A 19,381-nucleotide genomic window follows, 5' to 3' on the forward strand; every position below is an offset into this window, starting at 1 on the left:
CTGCCGACATGATTGCACGTATTTTCTGGGCATATCTGCCGACATGATTGCACGTATTTTCTGGGCATATCTGCCGACATGATTGCACGTATTTTCTGGGCATATCTGCCGACATGATTGCACGTATTTTCTGGGCATATCTGCCGACATGATTGCACGTATTTTCTGGGCATATCTGCTCACATTATGTGTATTTTCATGAGAAAACCTGCTCACATTATGTGAATTTTCTGGGGAAAGGGTCACCAAAACCTGGGCCCACTGTCTTTGCGTTGCACTTTTCAAGGGAACCTGAGGTGAGAATAATATTGAGGCTGCCATATTTCTCTCCTTTTAAGCAATACCAGTTGCCTGGTTGCCGTTCTGGTCCTCTGCCTCTTATTCTTTCAACCATAGACCCTGAACAAGCATGCAGCAGGTCAAGGGTTTCTGACAATATTGTCAGAACTGAGAAGATTAAGCTGCATGCTTGTTGCTGGTGTAATTCAGTTTATTACTGCAGCCAAATAGATCAGCAGGGCCGCCAGGCAACTAGTATTGTTTAAAAGGAAATAAATATGGCAGCCTCCATATCACTCTCACCCCGGGATCACTTTAAATTACAGTTAGCTCCGCCCTTATCCGGTCATTGCCACGCCCATTTTTTGCCGCGGCGCTACGCGCCGCAGGTTCTCATTTTTGCTGCGGCGTGCTTCGCGCGTCGTAGGTTATAGCCACGCCCATTTTTTGCCGCGGCGCGCTTCGCGCGCCGCAGGTCAGGGGGGCCCACAATTGATATTTTGCACAGGGGCCCACTGCTGCCTGTGTCCGCCACTGACTTGGCCTCAGATCCTCCCCCATTGTTTCTGTAACTTTCTGACCTTACAGTGTCATACAGGATTCTGGCAAACTTGCAGCCATCACCTCCTCAGAGAAGACAAGAAATCATTGGCAGGAAAATAGGAGGGGAAGAGGGGGAATCACACTAGTCATAATCCCCTGAAGATAAAAACTATTTCTTTTTGACGACTTTTTGTTGAATTGAATAATGAAAAATTCCTGAACGTTGAGGGGCCTGCACCACGTACCAGAGGCTAATCGTGCATGTTGCATTGTTTTATGTTATGATTTGTAAGATGATACACTGAGCTGTGACGCCGGCTGTTAAATGTGCCACTTTACTTAAGGACCTCTATCGCAGAAAAAGTAGGCAGTTAAAATCTAACAGCACCGACAGGTTTTGGACCTGTCCATCTCCTCATGGGGGTTTTCTTTGTTTTCAACAGCATTTCCTGAACAGCAGTTTATCTGCCAAAATAGTAAGACGCCAGCCAGCCTCCCTACTCACTTGCACACTATTTTGTCAGTAAGACTTTGCAACTGCTGTTCTGGAAATGCTGTAAAAAAAACCCCAAAAAACAAAGAAAACCATGAGAATCTCGCATGAGGAGATGGACTGGCCCAAAACCAGTCAGTTCTGTCAGATTTTAACTGCCTACTTTTTTTTTGCGATAGTGGTCCTTTACATTGAAAATTAGCAATCGGCTATCCCTATCAGAAATGGCTGGACGGCGGCAGCCGGGCGACACTGGCCCCGAGTGTCGGGCTCCTCTTCCTGATACGTCATGGCTGTCGGCAGGGCCGGGCCGAGGCAGAGGCTGGAGAGGCTCCAGCCTCAGGGCGCAGTGTAGGAGGGGGCGCACAATTCATTCAGTTGTCAATCCCAATTGTGTTTGAAGCAGAAAGAAATAGGAAAAGGGGATACATGGCAGTGACTGCAAGTCAGATAACTAGAGATTAAGGTGTTGGGGAGTTTGGGGGCCCTGTGGCGCCTCTTAGTCTAGTAGCAATCAGTGTGTGATGGCTGGGGGGGAGGGATGGAGGGGCGCACTTTGGTGTCTCAGCCTTGGGTGCTGAAGGACCTTGTCCCATCTCTGGCTGTCGACATCACGCCGGCCGGCGTGACAGTACGGCGCATGCGCGATTAAACCGCGCATGCGCCGTACTGTCACGCCGTCCACCGTGGTGACGCGAGGCGGCCGGCGTGATGTCGACAGCCATGACTTATCAGGAAGAGGAGCATGGAGGGGTCGCAGCATGAGGGGAAAGCTATGTTCCAGTGCGGATGCTTCTCTCTCTAGTGTCTGACGCGACTTCCTGTTTATACAGGAAGTCGCGTCAGAGGCTAGAGAGAGAAGCATCCGCGCTGGAACGCATGGAAGGTATGTTTGTCTGACGCTGCCCGCAGCTGCATACATATGGTTATTGAAGCTGGAGGGGAGCGCAGAGGGGAGTGCCCTCATGCTGCGACCCCTCCAGCCCCCCCCCCCCCCCCCCCCCCCCCCGCAGGCTCAGAGGCTGCAGCCCCTATTGTTACGCACATGGACAGCGGAGCTCCCAACTGTCCCTCTTTTGGAGGGACAGTCCCTCTTTGGGATCCCTGTCCCTCTGTCCCTCTTTCCTCCTCATTTGTCCCTCCTTCAGGCCTGATGTACAGATCTGTGTAAATATAGGTATTCTCTACTGAAAAATGTTTAATGGACTTTAAACTTTATTTCCATTCTTTAAATTGATATATTTCTTATTTCCAAATGTTAATATGAAGGAAAATGAACCAGGATAGAAAGGACATTATAAAACATTTTATTTTAATTAAATCTTTATGGTATGCGTGACTAGGGGTGTGGTGGAGGCATGGCCGAAGTGTCCATCTTTCTTATCTCAAAAAGTTGGGAGGTATGACGACAGTTACATTAAACCTGTGTATCCTGAATAATTGACTGCATTCTCCTGTATGTCATTACAGGGCCTCTTTAAAGAGTCTGAAGTGTTTTAATACACCTGTTTTTATGGTGCAGGCCGCTTCAGCATTATAATCCAAACTGATTTGCCGCATTCCCGCGGCAGAACGAGGTCTTAATCACCCCGAAACCCCCGGGGCAAAATTCGGGCCTCCTTCCTGGTAGAGACAGAGCTTTGCACAATAGCCGTCAATCTCCGCCTCTGCCCATCCCTCTGTCTTCTTTCACTGAGAGGGGCGGGGAGAGGGGGAGATTGACTAGACTGGAGGCAGAGCTACAGCACAAAGCTCTGCCTCCCCCGGGCAGCACAATCCACGGCCTGGAAAGTCTTTGAATTTTGCCCCGGGTTTTGGGAGGTATAAATACCTAGATTAGATTAATTAGCTGCCCTCCTCCCAGAGTCTTCAGACACTCCCACTGAGGTGTATACTAGGAACTGCACTGTCTTTTTTTTAATTTACACATTAAATCACTGAGTCACCTCAGCCTTGCTTGTAAACACAAGTGAACAGAGGGTGTTTCTGATAAGCAGCTAGGCAGGGAAATAAATGGAAGAGGAGGAATATATTATAGATAAAAAGAACTCCCAGCATTCAACTTTTTATCTGTTGAACATAACTGAGGAGTCTGGCAAATAGTACATTGTTTATTGGATTATACAAATTCCATTATTTCCAGACAACCTCACTAGACTCACCTGTATCTCCTGCACTTTGTTCAGTATTCCACATCAGTACCGCGAGATGGGGGCGACCAAACAGCACTCGACACGGCATACCTGAAAAATGCACAATAAAAGCAGGAAAATACCGTAAGTAATGTATAGAGCACAGGGAAAGTTATATCACACAAAATACAACCAATATGTAGGTGTACATAATCATATATTGTTTTCACATATGCCTTTCTACAATTAACCAGTTCACCACTGAGGGGTTATCCCCTTACGGACCAGAGCAATTTTCACATTTCAGCACTCACTTCCTTTCATTCACCAATCACTTTATCACTACTTATCACAATAATGTGATCTACCGTATATCTTGTTTTTTTCGCCACCCGTTGGGCTTTCTTCGGGTGGTACGTTTTGCTAAGAATTATTTATTATTTTTTTCTAAATCCCAATTTTAATGGGAATAATACAACAGGGGAAAAACAATATTTCTGAGTTTTCTGACATTATAAATTTAAAATAAAATCGCAACACTGTGGATAAAATCAGGGCTGTGGAGTCGGTACAAAAATCTTCCGACTCCGACTCCTCAGCTTATGAAACCTCCGACTCCAGCTACCCAAACATGTTTGCATGGCAAGTAATAGTAGTTATGCATATGATTTGCATCTGAATTGAATGCGAAGTGTGCAGACAGCTTATTATTATAGGTGCTGCTGCTGCACATGTGAGCTGTTGGTCATTTCAGATGCAGCCTTTGTGATATGCGCTGGCCCTCTCCTCGCTGTCCATTAAAATGTAAGTTACACATTTTTGCTTAGCTGCTCCCAAGGTTATACATATGTTGTTAATTTAGGTTAGGCCACTTGCCCGGAGGTCTGCCTCACCGTGGTGCAAGTGTCCAGTATATTATACTTTGCATGCAAACTATAGTGGAAGCCAAAGTTCCTCCATAGTATAATGTAGCATTTGTTTGGCATGCATTTTCAGCCTAATAGAGGTGGTGCATGCCTGAGTGATTAACCAGTCAATTGCAGCATGTTTTTAGGGATGTGCAACCTCCCCCCCTTTTCATAATAATAGGAACCAAATGATGGTGCTATTATTGAAGAAAAGCTACCTACAGATGTACTTGGCTAGTTTGCAGGTGTGCTTTAATCATTACTTGCTAGCAAGCTGCTCCTGTGTGGGCAGATCACAGACAAATCATTCCAGCCCCAACCTGTGACTCACGACTCTACAAGCAAGGGGAGGGGAAGAGGCAGGAGGGAGGGAAACCTGGAGAGTTTTTTTTACAGGCCCTATCCTGTTCACTGGATGCTGCAGGAGCCTGAAAACAGTTACCTGTATATTACTGATCGGGGAAGGAAGGGGCACTCAGTGGGGCACAGTGATTCCCAGAGGGGAGTTGGGGCAGTGTCATAGCATGCTCCAGTGTAGCGTCGCCCATGCCCGGTTATTGCAAGGTTTAAATAAAGGACCCTATCACAATGTATGGCGCCAATATTTTATTTGGAAATAAGGTATTTTTTTAAGTTTTTGTCCGATACTAATTACTGGCCCTTACTTGCAAAAACAACAATAATATACCCTTGTGACATAACTTTTTTTTAATATGCAAGTCCCAAATGCAAATATTTTTTTTAAATGTATAATCTATATACACACACACACACACACACACACATATAGGTATACATATATATGTTTTATTTTGGGAACTGTATACGGTAAGTGGCGTAGGTGGACACCATACATCAAGGTCCGAGTTTTCAATTTTTGCCCACTGTGTATTTTTTTTTAAGGTTGTGTGTTTTAAGAGCTTGTTCACACTAAGGGCCCATTCACACTAGAGTGTTTTGCCGCGATTTCGGCAAAAGGCTCAAATGCTAACACTTTTTAAAAGCACCAGTGTAATAAAACCCTATTGGCCCGTTCTTACTTGGGCGATTTGCGCTAATTGCTGCAAATCGCCCAAAACCGCGAAACACAAACGCGTCGCCTGCACCATTTTCAGGCGATTTTCCGGCGATCGCGTTTCAGTGCTATAGAAGACCTAAACGCAATCGCGGAAAAATCGCCGCAGTGTTCAGTGATTTTTCTGCTGAAAAATCACTCTTGGAAAACGCTAGCAAAAATCGCCGGCGTTTTTAAAACGCAAGTGTGAATGGGCCCTAAAAGCGTTTTCACTTTTTTTAAAGTGCCGGCGATTTAAAAAAAAAAAAAAAAAAAAAAAAACCAACCTTTGAAGCGCTTCTGCAATGTTGCTCTATGTGAGCGTTCTCACATGAGAGATGAGCTTTCTATCCAATCGCAAATGTGGCTCCTGCACCATTTCCTGAGCGTTTGCGCTTCAATAGAAAGGATAGGGAAATCACTAAGCGCTTGAAAAAGCGTGTTGAAAAGCGAATTCCTGAGCGCTTTGAATGAATAAGTACATTGTATTTATTCATTTCCAGGGCAAAGAGTTCACTTCCTGACTGACGTCAGGATGAGTAGATAAAAAAACGCTACACAAGAGTGCTTAGAAACATTTATTTTCTAAGCGCAAATCGCTCTGAAAGCACTTAGAAAAGCGCTAACAAAATCGTTAAATCGTTCAGTGCTAGCGATAGTGCTGGCGATTTATAATGTGAACAAGGCCTTAAGATTTATTTAGTGAGGAACTTGGCTAGAGGTTGAAGGGGAATGGCTTAAGTTAAAGCGTGAGTGAGTTTTGAGAGAGCGCTTAATAATTTCAAAGGTTGGAGAATGACGGTAGTAAATTATCATGTGTTACTTGCAATTCATGGACTATCACTACTCTATACTACGAGGGTAGTTTCATTATCTGGTAGTGTGCAGCTAACTGGTAACACACAGATTGCAGCGGCAGTGTAAAGGAATTAACTCCTCCCCTTACCGACATTGATATGACATGTGAGCCTATGGCAGGTTATTCAGCCTCAATGTTTCTGCTGGGACTCCAATCCAAAGTGACACGAAAATGAATCAGTTCTTACAGGATCAGTTTTTCTTCCAGTACAGACTAGTGACCCCGCCCTCAGGCTTGTCCCCAGTCAGGACTGGATGATCTCAGACAGGGTAGATTCTAGACTGTTTACTGCCTGAAGCGAACTTGTGAGGATGCATGCAACTCCTCCCCCCCCTCCTTACACACATGCTGAGTGTTGAGCTGATGCTGCCCCCTACAGACTGCTGCCCTGAACCACATGATTTAGTCTGCTTCATGGTAGTGCCGGCCCTTGTCTCAGAAAGTCTAGTTGCTAAATGATAGAGGAGGCAGTGAAAGGCATTATTAACCCCTAAGCTAGGGTATGCAGCTAGCTAGGAGAAGGCCAAAACATTCACTGTTTTATGACACCAAAAATGTATAGTAGCATAAAATATATACCGTAAGAAGGTAAAGGGACTTTCCTCCCAAAAAAGACAAATATACAGTAATTATATAATGCATTTTAGAAGATGTGTTTTGTGCCACTTCTTCACCTGCAGCAGCACACAGGAGCCTTCCAAGGCCTGATTTATACTTTTTGTGCACCAGGTCAAGTATTTTGTGGCTCCCCTCCCATGTACAGCAGCGCCCTCCTATTCCATGTACAGCCCCCTCTTCCATGTGTATCATCCATCTACAGCAGCCCCTCCTATTCCATGTACAGCCCCCTCTTCCATGTGTATCATCCATGTACAGCAGCGCCCTCCTATTCCATGTACAGCCCCCTCTTCCATGTGTAACATCCATGTACAGCAGTCCCTCCCATTCCATGTGCTGCCCCCTCTTCCATGTGTAACATCCATGTACAGCAGCCCCTCCTATTCCATGTGTAGCCCCCTCTTCCATGTGTAACATCCATGTACAGCAGCCCCTCCCATTCCATGTGCTGCCCCCTCTTCCATGTGTAACATCCATGTACAGCAGCCCCTCCTATTCCATGTGCAGCCCCCTCTTCCGTGTGTAACATCCATGTACAGCAGCCCCTCCTATTCCATGTGCAGCCCCCTCTTCCGTGTGTAACATCCATGTACAGCAGCCCCCTCCCATTCCATGTGCAGCCCCCTCTTCCATGTGTAACATCCATGTATAGCAGCCCCCTCCCATTCCATGTGCAGCCCACTCTACCATGTGTAACATCCATGTACAGCAGCCCCCTCCCATTCCATGTGCAGCCCACTCTACCATGTGTAACATCCATGTACAGCAGCCCCTCCTATTCCATGTGCAGCCCACTCTTCCATGAGTAACATTCATGTACAGTAACCCCTCCCATTCCATGTGCAGCCTCCTCTTCCATGTGTATCACCCATGTACAGTAACCCCTCCTATTCAATGTACAGCCCCCTCTTCCATGAGTAACATTCATGTACAGTAACCCCTCCATGTGTCACATGTGTGCAGCCCCCTCTTCCATGTGTATCATCCATGTACAGTAACCCCTCCCATTCCATGTGCAGCCTCCTCTTCCATGTGTATCATCCATGTACAGTAACCCCTCCTATTCAATGTACAGCCCCCTCTTCCATGAGTAACATTCATGTACAGTAACCCCTCCATGTGTCACATGTGTGCAGCCCCCTCTTCCATGTGTCACATACACGTACAGTAACCCCTCCTATTCCATGTGCAGCCCCCTCTTCCATGTGTAACATACATGTACAGTAACCCCTCCCATTCCATGTACAGCCCCCTCTTCCATGTGTCACATACACATACAGTAACCCCTCCCATTCCATGTGCAGCCCCCTCTTCCATGTGTCACATACATGTACAGTAACCCCTCCTATTCCATGTGCAGCCCCCTCTTCCATGTGTCACATACACGTACAGTAACCCCTCCTATTCCATGTGCAGCCCCCTCTTCCATGTGTAAGATTCATGTACAGCAGCTCCCAGCAAACGCTGTAGAATTTATTGTACAGCAGTCCCGGTTTTGCTTTTCTTTTTGTGTCAGATGTAAATAAAGTTTCAACTTCTTGGCAAGTCTCCCAAATTCTGTTTCCGCTGCGTAGCCCGCCCATTAGCATGAGGTCATAGGATCTTCTGTCTCCATATAGAGAAGTGCAGATGACCTCTTGTGCTCGAGGCGGGGCTACGTGCAGCCACGAAGCCGGATGTTGGGAGACCCAACAAGTAGTTTAAAAACTTTATTTAGATACAAAAATTGCTCCCAAATTGGCTGCAAGATCACTTTTAAAAAGTGATTCAAATGCGATTTTGCAGCACTACTTTTTGCATTGAAGCCTGATCACCCCAGAAATCCTCCGGGGCTCGCAATTATGATTTGGTCAAATCGCAATCACTTCTGTTGGTTCCCCTCCACTCACTTTCATCATCTTAGCGCTTTTTGGGTTTCACCGGCGCTGTATTGGCCCCCGGGGCCAAGGTAGATTTTAGGATGTGAAATTTCTGTTTTGCAAGCCCGTGTGCGATTCCTGCGTAGACAAAGGTAATGATTTGCTTACTTTCTCCAGCCGAGGAAATGACCCTCCACAATTGGGCAGACCGGGGGGCCACATCAGACGGGTAAACTGGCTGTATAGATTGATCGGAACAACCCAATTCCAATTTAGTTGAAATTCAGCCAAACACCAAATTTCATGTTCTGATTTGTGTGTTTATGGAAGTCAATGCAGTCAATAGTTCTGCCCATGTGAAAAGTGGCTTCTGAAACAAGAATTTTCAGCAAACAGTGACACCAACAAGATGACCTCTGGGGAATCCCTGGTCTCCAGAGGCCACACTAAAGTGGTAGAACAAGCATCGGGTGTTACAGGGGACAAGGGTAGGGGATGCCCTGGTTCCCTAGACCCCCAATTCATGTGAAAAACCTCTTGTTCTACCACTTTAGGGTGGCCTCCAGGGACCAGGGAATCCCTGGCGGCCATTATGTTGACATCACTATGGGCCAAAAAGTCTTGCTTTAGAAGACAATTTTCACTTTTCCAGCCATTGTGTTAATGCCGTGTTTGCTGAAAATGCTTGTTTCAGAAGCAAATTTTCACATCAGCAGAATGGAAGGAGGTATTCGAAAAAGTGTAATTTCCAATTTTTGTGATTTTATTTGGAATGGCTGAATTCCGATTCCAAAAAATCAGAGCTGTTCGGATTCCGAGAGCTCATTCCTATTGCTACAGTGATGTTTGAGTATTCCGTGTATTCAGTTTTATTGTTCTGGAAAGAACTGTTTTTCTCCACAAAAGTTTAGATACACTTTAAAAAACTCACGGCGGTGGAATACAAGCATGTGGACGGCGGGGCAGAGTTCACACTGTTCTTCCCTCAAACCAGCATTAAATCAGACAAGGACATATTTATTTATCTTGGAGGCCTGTTGGCTTCTGTGTGAGCGGCCCCTGTGGAGTCAGTTATGTCCACAGAGGAAGCATACAGGCTGCTGCTCTGTAGCTGAACAATGACCTCCTGCAAGTATGAAGTGCAAAAACACACCTGAACTTTATAAACTTCGCAGCATTGCTCAGACACGACCGGCCGAGATGTGACCGACCCGAAGACGTGAGTCCACCGCGGTCTGTGGAACGAGCGCTGAAGCAAAAATAAATCTAATGGTGCAATAATGCATTTAGATCGATTTCCAATAGATTTCATTCTGAAATCTATTGGAAATCTGTTCCTAGTGTGTGGCACACATCAGATAGATTCCTGTCAGATTCGATTTGACAGGCATCTGCCAGAAATCTGATGGTCGAATCTGCTGCAAATCTATAATTGTATGGACAGTGCAACCTGGTGCAAATCTTTAATAGATTAGATGTTAGATATGATAAATATATAAAATCTAATTAAAATGTATAAAAACAAAAAACGAAAGTCTTAGATCAAGACCCCCCCCTTTCCTTTTTTTTTAAAGAGTAAATGTAGTGAAAACAACAATGAACAAAACTGCTTATTTTACAGTATTTATAAATGATTTAGTCAGTGTTTTCTCATTGTAAAAGCTTTCCTCTCCCTGATTTACACTCTGAGATTTATCACATGGTGACAACATCTTTAGTCCTGTCAGGTGCAGCTTTGTGGAATGTTTGCCATTGTACTAAAACAGGTCCACACAGTGATATATACTGCAAGCAACAGCAGTGAAGACCACACAGTGATCTATGGATATATGAGCAATAGCAGTGACAGACTACCATTGCCTATCTAGTAAGTGAGTATAGCCAACAAACTAATCAATATTACTGTCCTTATACACTCACAACTTTCCCTGTAGCTCTCTCTCTACCTATAGCCAGAAGGACAGCAGGAAACAGAATGAGAAAACCCATCAATAACGACCGTCACGACAGATCAGATCGCTAAGATTCCAGACGACTCCCGCGTAAAGTACCGTGATTGCTTGAAGTCTCGTTCGCTCCCGATGTGTAACGTCGTGCACCGGGTCGGCCCTAGACTTTTTGCCGCCTGAGGCAAAAAAAAAAGTTCCCACCGCCACCCCCCCCCCCTGGGGGGCCGCCGAGCTGGAGGGGTAGCTGGCAGGACGGGGGTATTGGGCCTAGCGGCGGGGAGGGGGTCGTACCCCCCCTCCCTCGCCTGGGTCCCCCGAACTGCGCTCCCCTCCAGCCTTACATAGAAGAAGCAGCCGCTATTTGTAAGACGCACGGGCGGGGAAGACTCACCTCTTCCCAGCGTGCGCTCCACTGACATCACTTCCTGCAGCGTTGCAGGAAGTGACGTCAGTGGAGCGCACGCTGGATCGAGGAAGAGGTGAGTCCTCCCCGCCCGTGCGTCTTACAAATAGCGGCTGCTTCTTCTATGTAAGGCTTGAGGGGAGCGGAGGACGGGGGACCCAGGCGAGGGAGGGGGGGGTCCGACCCCCCCTCCCCGCCGCTAGGCCCAATACCCCCGTCCTGCCAGCTACCCCTCCAGCTCGGCGGCCGGCTCCCCGCACGGACGGGCGGATGCCGCCCCTGGAAATTTGCCGTCTGAGGCAAAAGTTTCACCCGCCTCATGAGCGGGCCGGCCCTGGTCGTGCATACCTGCCGGCCAGAAGAGGCGTCGCTAACGGCTGTCGTCAAGTGGATATCACAGGACTCATCGAGTTGTGAGTACAGCCAGAACGACCAGATTTACTGTGAATCTGGCTAGTATTTCATTTTCTCATCCCTAGAAGTGGATGGGGAGGAGGTGAAGGTAGAACCAAGGGGGAGGGCCTTTGGTTAGCGTTAGTATAGGAAGCAAAGAAAGGTTAGGGTTAGGGATACATGTTTGAAGAGGAGTCAGGGTTTTTGGAAGACCCCTTAAAGGGAACCTAAACTGAGAGGGATATGGATGCTTCCTTTTAAACAATACTAGTTGCCCGGCAGTCCTGCTGATCTCTTTGGCTGCAGTAGTGTGAATCACACACCTGAAACAAGCATGCAGCTAATCCAGTCTGCCTTCAGTCAGAGCACCTGATCTCCATGCTTGTTGAGGGGCTGTGGCTAAAAGTATTAGAGACACAGGATCAGCAGGAGAGTCAGGCAACAGGTATTATTTTACAAGGAAAAATCCATATCCTTCTCAGTTTAGGTTCCCTTTAAAGTGGACCTGAACTCAGAATTTCCTCTCTGCTGTAAGGCTTTCTTCACATCATAAATCGCCAGTGCTATAGCAAGCGCTGAGCAATTTGAGAGTTATTTTCTGCGCTTTTCCCTGTGCTTAGAAACGCGCTTTTTTAAGCGCTTTTGCAGAGCAATTTGTTTTTTTCACTTCCTGAAGTCAGTCAGGAAGTGAACTCTCTGACCTGGAAAAGAATAAATACAATGTATTTATTCTTGAAAGCGCTCAGGAAATCACTATACAAAGTGCTTTTTCAAGCACTTTGCGATTTCCCTACACCTTCCACTGAAGCAAATCGCCCCAAATATGGTCCAGGCAGCGCTTTGGTGAGCGGATCGGAATCTTACCGCTCAGATGTGAACTCTCTCATAGGGAACCATTACACAAGCACTTTTAGGGCGAATTTGAAAATAGCTGGCGCTTAAAAGGAAAAAAAAAATGCCTTAGGTGTGAACAAGCCCTAAAGGATAAGAAACAACATAATGACCTTTAAAAGGAAAACATTTCTTTGTTACAGCTGATAGAAATCCTGCAATAAATCTGCAGTGTCTACTTCCTTCTTTCATAGAAGCAGACATAGAGCCAACATCCTATATTTGCCAATTAGCTGTTCTGCCATGGCAGCCAGCTGACACAGCTGAGGGATCAAATTACAACTTGTGATTAGGCACGAATGAAGGGGAATTAGACAAGGTAAACTCTCTAAATACATACAGGGTGAATTTCTCTCTTTTTTCTTTCTGTCCTGTGCAAAGAGTTCAGGTCCACTTTAAAGAGGAACTGAAGTAAGAGGTATACGGAGGCTGCCATATTTATTTCCTTTTAATCAATACCAGTTGCCTGGCAGCCCTGCTGGTCTATTTCTCTGCAGTAGTATCTGAATAACACCAGGAACAAGCATGCAGCTAGTCTTGTCAGATCTGACAATAATGTCAGAAACACCCCATATGCTGCATGCTTGTTCAGGGGCTGTGGCTAATAGTATTAGAGGAAGAGGATCAGCAGGGCTGCCAGGCAACTGGTATTGCTTAAAAGGAAATAAACATGGCAGCCTCCATATACCTCTCTCTTCAGTTCCCCTTTAAGGCTGGTTTCACAGTGGGACGTTACAGGCGCAGGTTACAGCAGCCAGTAAGGCAGCCTATGGGCCCTTTTCCACCTGCAGTCGCTAGCGTTCACGCTGAACGCTAGCGATTGCTGAATCGCAAAACCGGCGATTCCCCGACGTTTTGCGGCCGCGATTTTGCTATGCTATGCACTGCATAGCAAAATCGTGGCAAATATCGCTCCGCCGCGCGTTCGCGTTTGGGTAAAAAACGAATCGCGGTAGTGGAAATGACCTACCGCGATTCCTATGTTAAAAAGCAAACCGTAGCGATTGTAAAATCGCTAGCGGTTTGCGACTTTGCGATTCAGCCAGCGCAAACGCGCTGGTGGAAAAGGGCCCTAACTCACAGCAATGAAAAATCAATGAGCTGTTCACAGTGCCCACGTTGCATCACATTGTAACGCTGCACGTTCTGAGAAAGTGCAGCATTCTGTGCGTTATACGAGGTTTTAGCCGTGTTTGCACATGCTCAGTAATGTTTTATTGTTTTTTGTCTGCAGGAGAGGAGGAGGGGAGAGTCCACCATTTTGCCTAGCCACATGGCTAATTAATATTCACTGCACTGCAATGCCGGTTCTCTTCCTGCTAGCAATGAATCATATGAATCATTCTCTGCCTGCTAGCAACGATTCATATGAATCATTCTCTGCCTGCTAGCAACGATTCATATGAATCATTCCCTGCCTGCTCGCAACGATTCATATGAATCATTCTCTGCCTGCTAGCAACGATTCATATGAATCATTCCCTGCCTGCTAGCAACGATTCTAATGAATCATTCTCTGCCTGATAGCAATGAATCATATGAATCATTCTCTGCCTGCTAGCAATGAATCATATGAATCATTCTCTGCCTGCTAGTATTGAATCATGAATCATTCTCGGTTCTCTGCCTGCTAGCAATGATTCATATGAATCATTCTCGTTCTCTGCCTGCTAGCAATGATTCATATGAATCACTGCCGGTTCTATCGAACGAAAACGGCGCACCAAGAGCCGCATAACGCGGCTCTATGTAGCGTCCACCTTTAGCACCACCATGCGTTGTGTTAGGGGGAACGTTATGTGACCTTAACGGCCCCTGCAACGCAACGTCCCACTGTGCAAGAGCCCTTAAGCCAGATGTTTGGGAAAATCTCAGCTCCAGAGATCCAATGTCAACATGACGCAGCGTTTAGTTTATTGATACTACAAATATATGAATGCGGTCTTACCTCCAGTCTCTGGACACACCCTCGTGGGCTCTTTAGGGCTCGTGTACACGCCCAACAATAAAAAAACACAGCCACAGAGTTCAAAGCCGTCAGCAACTGACCGAAAACATAGCAAAACAGAACAGGCTGTGTATGAAAAACCACAAATGCGAACAAAATGCAGCTCCAAACATTTCATGTTCAGGTGTAGCCGGCTCTCTGAGAGCTCATTCAGAGGATGTGTTCAAAGGGGCTCAGAAATGCAGATTAAATTAAGGAGTCTAGACCAGCCCTTAAAGAATGTCTTTTACTGACGGAATGTTCTCAGTGAAAACCAGGAGTTGGGCCAATGGGAAGAAACAAGTTAGGAAAACAGGAAACTCTGGTCCAGTCCTGGAACTGAACCACCTTCTCCTACTACCTATCCCAGCCTTCCTTCAGGTCTTACTACTAGAGCAGGACAACTGAAGGGTAAAGATGGCGCAAATTGTTTACCGGTGGACAGTTCCCGCTGAACAACGGATGTATATGGGCGGGTTGAACACACCACCTTGTGTTCCACATGCCCATATACATCATCATCATCATCAGCCAAAATTTTACCCCGCACCCCAGAGTCAGCAGACACATGGCAGCCAATCAGCTATCCCTCCCTCCTGGACACCCCCTATAAAAACGCCAGTAAAGCAGCCACTCTACCTGTGTGCTGTGAAGGATACTAGGGACAGAGCTGTGCTGCAGATAGGGAAAGAGGTAGTTACGCCTGTGTTCTGTGTTCCCAGTGCAGTTTCTTGCTGCCACAGTACCAATTCACCATCTACATAACCCCAAAAGCCCTTCTAAGGGCTGTGTTTTGTTCTTGTGATATTGCCGTTCAGTGTGTCCACAAAGTGCACTTTAGCTGTTGCAGACAGGTGCAGTCAGTGCTTAGTGCTATAGTAGTTTACCCAATTGCCCTTGTAAGGGCTGTTTTCTTTTTCTTACTATTGTTATATTGCAGTCCTGTGTGTCCAGTGCACACGATAACTGTTGGAAACAGGTCTGATAGCTGTTGGAGACAGATTCGATCTGCTGGTCCTGGTAGTTCACTGACCATAACACAATAATCCTTTACCACCACTACTGGCATCTATTATCCACTGCTGCCATGCAGAATGCCTCACTGGCAGGGCCTATATTTTGAGTTGATTGTTGCACATAGTATTAACTTATCTGTCACCTGACCTGCGTGAAGTAACATTCAGTTTAAAATAAAAATTACCTGAGTGTCAAGAATCACTACTGCCATGCCATCTAGTATCCACTACTGCCCCCTGTATAAGGCCTCAGTACAGATTCAGTGTTTTTTTGTCACTTATCTGTCATTGAACTACCCCAGCCCGACCATAGAGGCTGGAAACCCGCGATCGCCTGCACACCAGCGAATGTGCGCATAAGCACAGTGACCACTACACAAAGATTGCCACCGAGAGGATCAACATTTATGCCCTGGAGGTGTCAACTAGCAAAAACAATGATTTGCTCACCTGACGTGATCACTAAAGCTCTTTGCTGTTTGCGGTTGTGAACCGTGCCGAACCCTTACACTACCTTATCGCCGTGTAAGCACGCCAGAGGTTTTAACCTCTTAAGGACCACAGGCTTACACCCCCCTAGTGACCAGGCGATTTTTTTTTTTTACAATTCAGCACCCCGCCATACAACTTAGCAGCCAAACAAATTTTACTTCCTTTTCTGGTGGGATCTGATTGCTACTGTGATTTTATTTATTTTTTATAAAAACTGCAAATTTTTTTTTTTTAATTTTAATCCTTACACAGCCGCCCCCCCCCCCCCCCCCACTCCCCCTGATCCACCATTATGAACGCCTCTCATAGCCATCAGCCTAAGAGAGGGATCAGATTGCGTGCCTCTCCAGGGGACAGCTAGGTGACAAAGCTGACCCCTGTACAGCGCTGCGCTAGATTGAATCGCTGTACCAAGGGAAAAAAAAGTTATTTTTTTCCCCTAACAGCCTGCCAGCTCCGATCACAGCTGTCAGGCTTTTTACAGAGCGGCGCTCCGTCACTCAGCGGGGATGTGCACGCATCCCCCGCTAATCTCCGCCCACTGCTCCTAACGCCAATTAGGCAGCCCTGGGGGAGCCACACTGTGACCGCCCATCAGTGCAAGGCGGTCGTATAGTGGTTAAAGCACTCACTTCCGCAAATTGAATGTGCTGTGATTTCTGCTCTTTAGAGATTCAGGCTGGTTTCACAGTGGGACGTTACAGGCGCACGTTAGAGCAGCCTGTAACGCAGCCCCACCGCTCATTAATGAAAAATCAATGGGCCGTTCACAGTGCCCACGTTGTGTTACACAGTAATGCTGCGCCATTACATAACGTACTGCATGCAGTACTTTGTAAGCGGCTAAGCCGCGTTAGACTGTGCGCACATGCTCAGTAGTGTTGGGGAGGAGTGGAGAGTGGCCAAGCACATGGCTAATTAATATTCACTGCACGGTGTGACGTGCAGTGTTTACTTCCTGGAGCGGCCGCTCTGTGCGGCGATTGGCCGGGCGGGACAACGTGATGCCGCATGCGTCCAAGAGTACGCATCACGGCATCACGGACGCCAGAGTGAGCTGCACAACGCGGCTCACTCTGACGTCCAAAGCAGGGAGCACCAGGCGTTGCGTTAGGGGCACGTTATGCGACCATAACGTCCCCTAAAACGCAACGTCCTGGTGTGAAACTAGCCTTAAATAAGACTCTGTGCCAAATCTTTAATTTTTGGTGGGACTTTTGCCTTGGATCCCCCTCCGGCAACCCCTTCATCCAGGTGTTAGGCACCTTGAAACAACTTCTCCATTACTTTTGTGGCCAGAAACAGCCCCTATAGGTTAGCCTAGAATATAAAGGAGGAAAAGGCTACAGACAGGTTTTGAATAACGTGGATCTGATACATCCAATAAGTGTCAAAATTAGGGATGATCGGAAAGTGCAATTTACGATTCCGCGGAATTCCATCAGCACTAAATTCCGTAACCGTTACATTCCGTAAGAATTTTGCGGCGTTCCAACGGTAAAATTTCAGTAATCTCAATTGAAACCTCGTTTTTGATCAATCGTAGGCCATGGGACCTAGTGGCTGTTCCACCGGTCATTTTTTTTTTTCCTTTTTTGCAGTAGGAGTTGTCGCATAAGCCATGGGACCTGGAGGTGGTTCCACGGCGGTCATTACAATTACAATTGGTGCTGAAACTATTCTGATTTTCATGCAGGAATCCTGTTGGTTGTTTTTTGTTAAGCCTCTAATTGGTGCTGAAATTCCGATTTTCATTCAGAAATCTTGTCGTTTTCACTTTAATGGAATACTTAAGTCACTAAAAAAAATAATGACTTTTACTCACCTGGGGCTCCCCTCAGCCCCCTGCAGCTGAACGGTGCCCTCGCCGTGTCCCTCCGATGCGCCTGGTCTCGCCGGCGGCCACTTCCGGTTTGGCCGTCACCGGCCGACAGGCTGTGAACGCGGCTGATTATCCGCGTCCCCGGACGCAATAGCGCCCTCTATAATGCTATTGCGTCCGAGGACGCGGATAATCAGCCGCGTTCACAGCCTGTCGGCCGGTGACGGCCAAACCGGAAGTGGCCGCCGGCGAGACCAGGCGCATCGGAGGGACACGGCGAGGGCACCGTTCAGCTGCAGGGGGCTGAGGGGAGCCCCAGGTGAGTGAAAGTCATTTTTTTTTAGTGACTTAAGTATTCCTTTAAGCTTCTTCTAGGGTCTTCCTTGTGATTGGCTTAAAAAAATCCGCATTCCGACGGAATTACGCATAGCAATTCCAGAATTCCGATGGAACGCTATAGCAATTCCATTCCGATGCGACGGAACGGAATCGCCAAATTCCGTCCGGAATCGCGGAAAACAGAATTGCGCGGAATGCGGTGAGAATCCCTAGTCAAAATGATATGCAAGGCCAAGGAGGCACAGGGGGTGCTGTGTGATCATTCCAAATCGGGTAGGGCGCATCCTCACAAGTTTGCCTCGGGCAGCAAATAGTCTAGAACCGGCCTGCCTTTATGTTGTGCTGTGATATCTTCAGCCTTCAGTGTGGATTTTGTCCGGGCTCAGGAGGAAATAGCCGTAACCGATCTGGCCCACTCTACTGCCCTGGCACGAGTCGGGCTTGACCGTTTCCGACTGAGCCCAATTAGAAAGCCGCTATTGATCCTGTGCAGGATGGCGGTAGGTAAATATTTACTTCGGTGGTGTTCGGGGACTGACAATGCTGTTACCACATCACAACAGACAGGTTCTCTTTAATGCTCAAGGTAACGAAGAACATTAAAAGTAGAATGACTCTATAACAGAATGCGCAATATGGGACTCACGCTGGAGTTAATCTGCAGGGTTTTCCATTAAAAACAGTCGGCTTCTTTTTGTCGGTTGCAGAATTTTAGTATGCCTGAAAGATTACGCTGCTTAATAAGCATATGCTCAGCAGAGGAGAGGCGCTGAGATGTGTGTTAATTATTGGATGCCACTTTCATTAACCTCTGCAGCTGAGGGAATAGCAATTAAACCCAATCCAGAAGCTATAAAGACAAAATATGAATGTGGGATGAAATGTACGGCTAGATTATTATGTATAATGTGTTTGTTTTATGGTTCAGGACCGCAATAGTCACATTTAGAAGAATAGAACTAAACACAGAATCAGAATGAAAGGGTTTCGGGAAATGGCAATCGGCAGGTTTACTGCAACTATCAACCACCGAACACCGCCGGCCAGAACCAAACACTTCCCCTCTCCTGATTGGCGGATTCTGATCTCTGCATCGGCTTCTGGAAGGAATTTGTGGACCTGCTGGATTGTACAAGGCCAGGAACCTGAGGAGGCCAGAGAGATAGAAGAGAGGACAGGAGTGGGTGAAGGACATGAAGAAGGTTACGGATCGAGATGCAGAAGAGGCCTGGGTACCCTCTTCCCCTGAAATTAAAACATCCCCTGAAAGTAAACCCTAGCAAGAATTTCGAGCATGCTCAAAATATAAGCCCTACCCCGAAAATAAGCCCTGGCTGCAGTAAT

General features: G+C 46.7%; 1 protein-coding gene across 1 annotated transcript in view; it reads right to left on the reverse strand.

Annotated features, from left to right (window-relative positions):
• Positions 1-19,381, reverse strand: part of LOXL4 (lysyl oxidase like 4) — a 277,261-nt gene that overhangs the window by 243,060 nt on the left and 14,820 nt on the right. Inside the window, exon 2 of the mRNA XM_068257598.1 lies at positions 3,478-3,558. The gene's annotated coding sequence lies outside the window, so the exon portion shown is untranslated. The remainder of the gene's footprint in view (positions 1-3,477; positions 3,559-19,381) is intronic.

Source organism: Hyperolius riggenbachi, chromosome 10 (genome assembly GCF_040937935.1).
Source record: "Hyperolius riggenbachi isolate aHypRig1 chromosome 10, aHypRig1.pri, whole genome shotgun sequence".
NCBI classification, from domain to species: Eukaryota; Metazoa; Chordata; class Amphibia; order Anura; family Hyperoliidae; genus Hyperolius; species Hyperolius riggenbachi.